Source organism: Monopterus albus, unplaced genomic scaffold (assembly GCF_001952655.1).
Source record: "Monopterus albus unplaced genomic scaffold, M_albus_1.0 scaffold86.1, whole genome shotgun sequence".
Classification (NCBI taxonomy): Eukaryota; Metazoa; Chordata; class Actinopteri; order Synbranchiformes; family Synbranchidae; genus Monopterus; species Monopterus albus.
Genome location: NW_018127966.1, coordinates 1,611,015 through 1,620,938, shown reverse-complemented (window position 1 = coordinate 1,620,938; position 9,924 = coordinate 1,611,015). Strand labels below are relative to the sequence as shown.

Here is a 9,924-nt window from a genome sequence, read left to right as displayed (position 1 = left end):
ATATAGAGGCATTTTCTAAGAACAGAAGTGAATTGAATCCACACGTGCTGCTGTTTACATGTGCCACCGGATGGAGGTCGTAGCTGGCCCACCTTTTTATGTACGGCCTACACCACAACACCGGTGCTGATAGGCAGACCAGAGGCAACGCTGAGGAAAGCGACGGGATGCGCAGTTTATCAGCTGACAAGTGCATCGGACAAAAGAGCAGCTGAGCTCCTGGTGAAGCTACGCACCACGACCGAGTGAGCTTCTGGGTTTTTATTTTTTATTTTTATCTTTTTAAACATCCTGCATCCTGTTGGGCGACAGGACGCGTACAACTGTGTTGCCTCCTGAAAGGGGACAACTGCTTTGTTGGAAGTATTGGCTGAGCGAAGCCGGGGAAAGGACTGGGAAGGTTTCTTAGCAGAGACACGTTTTCACACGGAGCTGGCAGCTGGAGCTCTCTCTGCTACTGACACCACAACAGCAGCACAATGCACTACTCTTCAGAACCGTGCGTAGTCGGTTTCAACGTATAACGAAGGCAAGAGGTTTGTCTGGAGAAGTGAATAAGGTTTCTGTGAAGAATTGCAACTGTGCCAAACTGCACACGCGGCTTTTGCGAGAAAGACACCGCGACGCACTGCTGCCTGCAAGTTTGGACTAAAGCGCAGCGCTGGAAGTTTATGTGCCGCTGCCTCGGACAGACAGGCTGAAGCCTTGTGCAGGTCAGTGTTCTGCTACTACTTGATCATTCCCCTTAAATTGAGCCACCCGCTCGTAATTTAAATAAACCACACAGGCTGCGGCCCTTAGTCCATAATGATGTCTAATTTGGTCCGCACGCTCTGTTGCAATAGTCCAAGTTCCCCGACGAAGATGTGGAGTCGAAGCCTGCCGGGCACCCAACCCCCTTTTCCCATCAGTGTCGTGATAAAATGAATTAGATCACACTTTGATTCATACCCTGTGGATTTTTTTTTAGCAGAGTCGCTTTTAATGAATAGGCTACAAGTTTTGAGAAAGATGTATTCGTTTCTGAACAGCTCCAGTTTTGGCAAATGCATTTTAATCTCAAGTTCAACAAACGAAAAAAAAGGCAGTTCATAAAAGTCAACAACTGTACTTTAGAAAGTACCATCTGTGCAGCTGTGCACTTCCAAAGGCTTTATAGGTCTTAGATCTTTTTAAATGCCATGTTAGAAAAAGGCACAGGGAAAGAAATGAAAAGAGTGTTGCTGCTTTTTACAAGTTATTAAAGCCATTTTTCATCAGTGATGACAATGGGAACATAATCTTCATTTCATTCTCCGTCACCTCTCCAGTGTCCTCCTCAGACATCTGACCAAGAGCTAAGACCAAGTAGAATGGCTTTGCTCCAATAAGTGAATTTATATGCATATAGAAGTCTGAAAGCTTCACATGTGGTGCAGATCGCCTATATGGTGAAAACCCACTCAGTTCACAAATAATTCAAGAGTCAGCGGGCCTGCAAACACCTGCTAAACTGTACCAAATCTGTGGTTTCAACCTTAGATGCAGAAGGTAAAGTAACTTCATCAGAGTCTCTGAATTTAAAATAAGCCTTCAGGAAGGTTGTTTTTTGATTCAAAGCCTCTTGGGTCAGAAAGGCTCATGCAGAAGCCTCAACTTTTAGAATTAGAAGAGAGGGGCAACTGCCTGACAAGCAACCAATGCATACACTATGTGGCATATCATTTGTGATTTTGGTTTTAGCAGCCATATGAGCTGAGAAGATTTAGGAAATGCTGTTGGTTAAATAAAACAGTTTAGACATGAGATGGATTAATTATTAATTTCCCCCCTTTATTGTGTGAACTATATAGCATGGTGATGTGTCAGTGCATGGCAGGGGCCTGAGAGAAATGTTCATCTGATTTCACTGTGGCACAGAACGGGCTAAATGCAATCTGCAAACACACGCATCCGAGTTCACATGATAGCCCAGAAGATCAAGTATATCCAGTATAGTATGTCCAGCTAAATTGATTTATGGTTATTGTCCTGAGTGCTCCTGAGGAACTCCTCTGACAAGGACTGGAACAGTAAAGTAATACACATCTCCAGCACTTCAGCCTGTAGTGCCGAATACTCTCTGGCCGCACTGCAAATCATAACATGTACTTCTATTACTGTAGTGTTTTTGTTGTTTTGTTGGGTGTATGGTGTCAGGTGTTGTGTGAATAATTAGTTTTCAAGTGACTGATATTCTCATCTCAGTCCTCAGTCTTTAGATGTGTTGTGGGCCACATAAGAACAAAGCAAACAGACAAAGAAAAACCTTGTGCTAGCCTGTAAAAGCATTACAATGACGCTTATTGGGGTTATTGAACATGTGGTTTTCTATTTGGGAACCAGAAGATGAGTACAGCATGAATTATCTTTTTTTTTCCACTGCTAATAATTAAAATTGACTTTTCAGTCTTAGAAGTCACAGTATAGTGATAAATATAGAATCCTGAAAAATGATGTGTGTTGCATTTATGCTTTTCAGAAACACCTGGAGTGAGGCAGTGCTCTGGTGAATAGTAGCCTGTCGACACATTTTGCACGGCTCTACGGAGAAAACTAACCCGCTGTATTTGTCTGGCAAAGACTGTGCCATAATGAAACACCGGGATGTTTAGGCTTTCTGCTGTTCACCCCAGTTTCAAACTTCATTGACCTTTAATCTCACTAATCAAAGTAGGTGACTATAATTTCTGATGAAGCTGAGAGCATGAAATTCCCAGGGTGATTTTTTTACTCTTCTTGGAGCTTAAAATCATGTAATTATTTCAGAAATATCAGAAGAACTGTGAAAACAACACTGCCACACCATGTTCCTGTCCTTAAATAATTTCCCCTCTCATTATTCCTGTTGAGAATTTAATATTCTGTGTGATGAGAACTGCCTCCTTTAGGGATAATGCTGGCTTGAATACTGTCCCTAAGCAGTTTTATTGGTTGTCTGAGGGCAATCAAGATGACTCCTCTGCCCCAGTAAAATTATTCCTAAGATCTGACAGATGTGGAGGGAGAGTCCATGCACAGACCTGCGCCTGTAATATCGCACCTTATTACTTGTGGATGCCGACAGCGGCTCAGAAAATGACCTTATGAATTATAACATTTGATATGGCAAGCAGCATGGCCGAGTCGCTTGTTTCAACACGTCAGAACAAACATGTGAAGGTTAATGCAGCCTGACAAACTACCCACAGTTCCCTGGGCTCGGCGGATCGGTTCCATGTCATATTTACTTTACATAATTGCTGCCCTGTAATCTGTTACTATTAACATGCAGCCTGACTGGCTGTTGTGTGCTGCACTCTCTTTCACCGGTTTTCTCTCTCACTGTATCTTCCCTTTCCTCCCACGAGAATAGGCAGACATCATGATAAATAGTTTGCACAAAAGTAAAGCATGCCATGATGTGTTTCAGATCTTTAGAAATGGGGGGAACAAAAAAAAAAAAAAAAAAAACAGGCTTCAGGGCAGTGACACCGCCATCAATGGACAGACTTATTCATTTACTTTTAAGGACCTTTGGCTGGAGGATTATTTGGGTTGGGCACAGCGATGTGACACTTGCGGCCTAAGTAAGTAAATAAATAAATAAATGTTTTCTCTGCAAGTTGGCAAATTATTGTTAAAAGTCACCCTAGGATTTTATGCTCTTGAAATGTGCTTGGTGTAGGGATATTTAGTGACAGGACTTGATGCATTACCACTGTAGTCCTTAACTACAATGTATGCTGCATGAGAGGAAAAAAACACAATGGTTTTGGTGGGGTGGGGGACCGTGGCATACATGTGAGCCATTTTATGACCGTGTATGGTTTCTGAAGATGATGGTGTGCTTGGAAATCGCTTTATATAACAGACTTATATTTTATTTCCCCCCAGTTTATACATTTATTTCATTAAATTAAACCAGATGCCTCCAGGAGCTTGTCTAACAGCTAAAAATGTAAATCGGGTTTGTATTAATCTGAAGATGGATCTACTGTATATAGTATTTTCCATCTCAAATATCTGCTCAGCATAATGTGATGCCCTGACATTATGTTCTGGTTGGAAAGGAGAGAAGTGTTCTCAAGGGAACAGCTACTGTGCCCACCTCATGGCTGTTGTAGACTCACTTCATGACCTGATGTGTTGTGCATAATTGATTCCTGTATTTCATTGCGAGCAAGCGTGCAAATGCAGTGGTGCAAATGTACATACATAGGCGCTCTCAAACAATACAGCTAAGGTGGTAATTGTTTCAAATGAAGTAGAAGCTATTTGTTTGTGAAATTGCTCTTTATGATGAAGTACAAGCCCTTCTTTAGCTGTGTATGGCTGACTTAAAATCAAGATTTCAGGCATGACAGCTCTTGGTTTTGTTTCAGACATTTACCACAGCTCTCTGGCCAAAGCTGGCTGAGATGAAAGCCACCTGTGATTAGCCACAGGATGCTGTCCTGCTGGTCCAGCTCTGGGAGCTTCACTGCTTCACACTGTTGTAACCTACAGATTAACATTTATGGCTCAGTATGTGCTGCTGGACTTTCTGGGTCAACACCAAGTGGAAAGATTGAGGAGTGGGCCTGACTTTGTAACAGTGCTGCTCTCCCTGCGTGTTGCGGGCTGAGCCTGGCAGGGAGAGCCAAACAGAAATGTGCCTGGCTCTGTCATAGGGAGAACAAAATGGAAATGCATTGTGCTCTCGGCTTGTGAAAACTGCTCTGAGTCAATACCTGGGCGCTGTCTAGGTTCAGCCTTCATGAAATACAGACATTCTACTCCAATTCAGGAAATGTTCCATGTTTATAGGCCATTACCTGATAAAATCTTTGTCACTATAATACACATAGTAAGATTTGCTTTGTAGTTCATCATAATATATTGTCCAGCTCACCTTAAAATGTTTATCACAAGTAGTTTTATTTTTTGCCATCATGGCTCCTTAACTTGCCACATGTCTCTGACATTTCTTTTGGTGTTTTGCCATAATGGTACTAAGCAGTCTTAGCCCCTTAGGAGGTCTCCCCAAAATAGCTTGAACCTGCCAAGGGCCTCAGGATTTGGTCTTTTGTGGCTCCCGGACAGCCCAGTGGGAAGTTTTGTGTCAGCTCTGCTTGTCGATGGAGCTGCTTGACAGCCTCAATAATTCAGTTGATGCGAATTATGTGATGCTGAAAGGGTCTGGCGGGTGATGAGGAGCAATGATGAGGATGAGGCAGAGGCGCTGCTTCATGTGGGAAGCCAGTCAGTAACCCTTCTGTCTTTTTATTGTCAGGAGGGTGAAGAAGAAAAAAAAAGTTGAATGTCAGACCATTGAAGAGTGTAAAACTGGTGCCTCGGTGTCACTGTAATGGTACACAGGTCAATAATCTTGGACTTCCATTGGAGAGTGCTGCACATTCAGAAGTTGGTCTCAGCCAATCGCCACAGGGCAGATTTTCCAAGTTTCACCCCTGGAAGTAGAAAAACCAAATGCAATGTTGGTGAATTTTCAGATTGATGTTTCTTTAATAAGCCCTGCAGTTTCTCAGTATTCAGATGGTGTGCCATCATGACCTACATACTTCTGAAAATGCTGACAACTGGAGAATAAAGCCCCCTGATTTCTTTATGTATTGTGTGGTTTGTGTGGCATCATATGCCTAAAGAGAAAATGCACTAGATTTATTATTCTCTGTAAAGTGCAAAATTTTCATTGTGTTCATGTAATTTGGATTTCTTCAAATTTCATATAATTAAATTGAGTATTTCAGTTGCTTTTGTGCTCCAGCAGAAGGTCGTCTCTGTTTGATCAGGTTTGATATTTTCCAGCAGTCACAGCAGCACTGGAGTATTGCATTCCTGTTGCAGTATTTTACAGTAGCCTCCCTCGTACTTTTCAGTTGCCTGCCGCTGTTTTATGATTGCTGTGTATACTCCATCTTCAATCTTTTTTTTTTTTTTGCACATGCAAAAACATTGATGGTTAGTTTGTTGTAAAATCGTGTGAGATGCATTTGAAGGATACCCAGTGTCAGCACTTTAGATATCTCCTCTGCATTTGAATTTTAATCTGGTAGCCAGGTTTGTATGCTACCAGCATTTCAAATGTAGTTTGAGTAATGATTTTCAGCCACTCTTTGAGTGCTCTGCTGACGGGCTACAGAAGTGCTCCAGATGTCTAGATTAGACCGTCAAGCAAGACTGATGTTTGACTGAGAATTTGTAATTAAAAAGGCACCTCCGTTGATCTACACAAATAAGATACCTGCAATATTTTTTTTTTTACTATTTTTTCCCCCTCAGGATTACTGGAGGTCTCAAAGCCATTTGCTTTTGTTTACCAGATATGTTGTGTACAGATATGATGTGAATTTCATTCTTTCAATCACCCTCTGTTGCTTTGTGTCTGTTCTGTCTCTTCATTACAATGCAGCTGCAGTATGACCGCGATTTAATTTATTTCTGTAACAATGGGTCGATCATGGATTTGTCTGTAAATTGCCACAGGTCTGTGGAGTTGATTTTATTTTTGCACACCATGGAGTCTATTCACTACGAATAAGCAGCAGATGACAATTGTTGACACAGTGTTGCAAGGATTCTCAATTAAGCGAATGTACATGAACATCATTACTTCCTTAGATCCCCCAAGTGCAATAGCACTGCAGTGATACCAGTTTGAGAGAATAGCAAACTGTGGCCCATTGAATTAAGACTGCCTGGTGTAATTGGATGTGTGATATGGAAGGCAGCGCCTATTTTGACGACAGCTGGGTTCAATACTAGTAGTCTTGGATACAGATAAATGCTGGAGACTGTATGTATGAAGGCACTGAATAGCCTGTAATATTACCATTTGAGAGTAAAGAGAGAACCTGCAGAAGAAACATTATAAAATCCATCTGTTTTTGTATTCCAATTGTCCACACCTAGCAAATACATTTTAAAAAATGAATTTGGCTGTGCTTGCGATTTTCCCACTAAAGATTCAATGAATATATAACTCATGTCACTGGTGAAGGGTTATTTGGGGGATTTGTAAACATCCCTGCTCAGCTTATTATATTTTATCCTGGCACTGGCAGGTGCCTTTTTTTTATTATTTAATTCACACAGACAAGAAGTGAACAATAAAATGGTCTGGATTAGATGTTGACCGCTATGAATTACTAGTGACAGGCAAGAAAAGTAAAAAAAATAAATAAATAAATAAAAAGGCAAACCAGCAAGTTGAGCTCAGCTTTTTAGTGATTAGTTTTTCATAGACAGTAACTTTGTTTGTCTTTTAAATGTGCTGAGACTCTGTGGGATGAAGCTTCAAGATCAGATTGTGTGGAATAATCTGAAGCGGCTGCATCAGAGATTTGCATCGCTTTACTCGACTTGTGAATATTCTGCATCGTACACTGAGACAAGAGATTCAACATGGAGGAGGATTTCATTATCTTTTCTAAGAGCCTCACTGAGTGTAGTCGGCTCATCCGTCACCAGGTATGCTAAGCCTATAGCTGCCACTGAAATTTAATTTCAGGTAAATGCTGTCATGATTTCTTTTTGTTGTTGTTGTTTTATCCTTTCCCTCACTTCCTTTCTCTGTATCTGACACTCTTATATTGTCAGTGATGGTAATTATTTTGAGATTAAGAAATTGTAAATGATCTCTTACAGGGTCAAACAATTCAATTAAACAACATGGAAACTTGGCAGTATTTGATCATGTCCTCTAAAAATATGTATATGGAACTCATCATAAAATCAAACGATTTGAGTCAGATTTTAGTATTTTTTAGGTAGTTCTGTGCTTCATGTTGCAGCATGGAGTTTAGGTATTGATCCTTGATAAAGAATGAACACAGTTTGGCTCAGATGGCATCCAGAAGCCAGAGTCTGGGCAACGTGCTGCAGACAAACCAGACAAACACTTCTGTGTCTCCAAAATCATTGGTGTCAGGGGGAAACAGGCAGCATCTGATGGAACACTGCCCCGGTTCTCCCTCTCCTCTTCGAGCACCAGGAGGCACGAGGCGGGGGGGAGTAGAAGAACTGAAGAGAAACTGAGTGAGGACAGGGAGAGAGGAGCATCAAGGAGGAAAGGGAGAGAGAGACTCAACAAGATGAATTATGCAAAGCTGTCAGAGGGAGCTATTGTTGGAGGTGCTGGCTGTGTTAAAGGGAGCCAGCTCCACCAGCTCCATCAACCACTCCCCATGGCTGAGAGCTGTCTGATCTGTGCTCCGGCAAATGGCCAGCAACAAGATGAGGAGGGGGGAGGCAGGAGGACGGGCCAGGCCACTTGGTGACAGGTGGATTGTCTTGGAGGGACACGCAGCGACGACAACTATGCTCTTTAGTACCGTTATTTACAGAGGTCACCGACAGGGAGATCTGAGCTGATATGTACGGCAGCCTCGCGGATATATAATTACCAAACAAAGGCCTAGAGAAGAGTTGCCATTTCAGCATTCTGGTCAGCAGTAGCCACTCCTGTTGTGGAAAAGCCTTTGTGTGCTGAAGCCAGGAGTGTGTTTGTCTGTGTTTTAGACAGGGAATATGTTAATTTTGCACAGAACTCTTTATTAGGGCAATACTATTATGATATATTTTTTCATGATTTGATATCAACAATTATCACTATACAGTGTTTGTTTAGAACTGTACCATGTGAGTTGCATAGGATTTAATCCTAACCTAAATATACCCCTTGAAATTCAAATTAAAAGGAGGAGGTGGAATTTTCTTGTAAATAAACCATGTTTATATTTAGTGGTACTCATTGCACCAGTCTATGTGGTGATACTGTCTGCAAGCAACATGGTATAGCAGTAACATGGTATAGTTATGCTTTCTTAAAATGCATGTTAGTAGTAGTGGTGGTTGTGAAGTTACTCTCCCAGTTTTCCCTGCATTCTCCATGAAGCTGAGGTGGCGACATTTTTGAAAATAGTTTCTTGTCATGGGACCTGGGACTTTCATTTGCTTGTGAAACCCAGTTTTTCCATCGTTCTAACTGGCATCCTGTCTTTTGCTATAAAATTGCACTCGTTGTGTCTTTCTTTCTTTAGCTCCTATCACATCTGGTAATGACTGAAAAGGAAACCAGAAGCGGCTGCTGCTGGGGTTTGAATTAGCATTACCGCAAGAGGCTTGGGTGCTGGGTGCTTGTGCTTCAGTTTTGGGAGCACAGTCTTTGGTTTTCTGTTTACAGCGATGGTGAGATGGTATTGTTATCAGTTTCAAAAGTTGTTTTCCCCAGCACAGGTCGGCAGCACCTGATTCAAAATCTAATGAAAGTCATTGTGTTACTTACTGGTTTTTGAGTGTTAAACTCATAAGTAATAATATCTATAGATGAAGTACTTTACTAATCCCCAAGAGGGAAGTTTGATTGTTGAAAAGCTTGTGGCTTTAACTAATTTAATTATCAAAACTGTTGTCACTTAGTTTTCTAATGAAGGGCTGATCAGTTTTAGGATTGCAACAACCAATTATTTTCATTTTTTATATCAACTTACTAATCAAAACATCAGATTTTTTTTAATGTTGAGCAGTATCTGAATGTAGTTACCTTTATATATTTAATTTTTTTTTAATCAATTTTTTTTTTTAGTGGATCCAAGACATCTCAAAAAAGTGGCTCTCTTTCCTTCCAAATGTGCTCAAGTTGGAAGCGTAAACTCGCTCTGGTCTTTGATAAATAACATACTGCATGTCAGACATGAAACAAGTAAATCTCACTTAGATCCTTGAAATCTCTCCAACTGCCCTGAAGAGCCAATTGACTTGGACACATTTCTTCACACCATATTATACAGATGGTTTATGGTTTATGCTTCAGAGAAGTGCAGAGGTGTAGGACAGTGCCAGGCGTCAGGGGGACAGTACTCAGCTGGTATGGGAGCCGTTGGGATGTGTGTGGAGCTGCACAGCGTTGATCATGAACTGTCT

The 9,924-nt window shown here is 41.3% G+C and overlaps 1 protein-coding gene across 1 annotated transcript in view; it reads left to right on the top strand.

The window, feature by feature from the left end:
- Window positions 1–251: 251 nt before the first annotated feature.
- LOC109964297 (teneurin-3) overlaps window positions 252–9,924 on the top strand; it is a 135,783-nt gene continuing 126,110 nt past the window's right edge. Inside the window, exon 1 of the mRNA XM_020607495.1 lies at window positions 252–713. The gene's annotated coding sequence lies outside the window, so the exon portion shown is untranslated. The remainder of the gene's footprint in view (window positions 714–9,924) is intronic.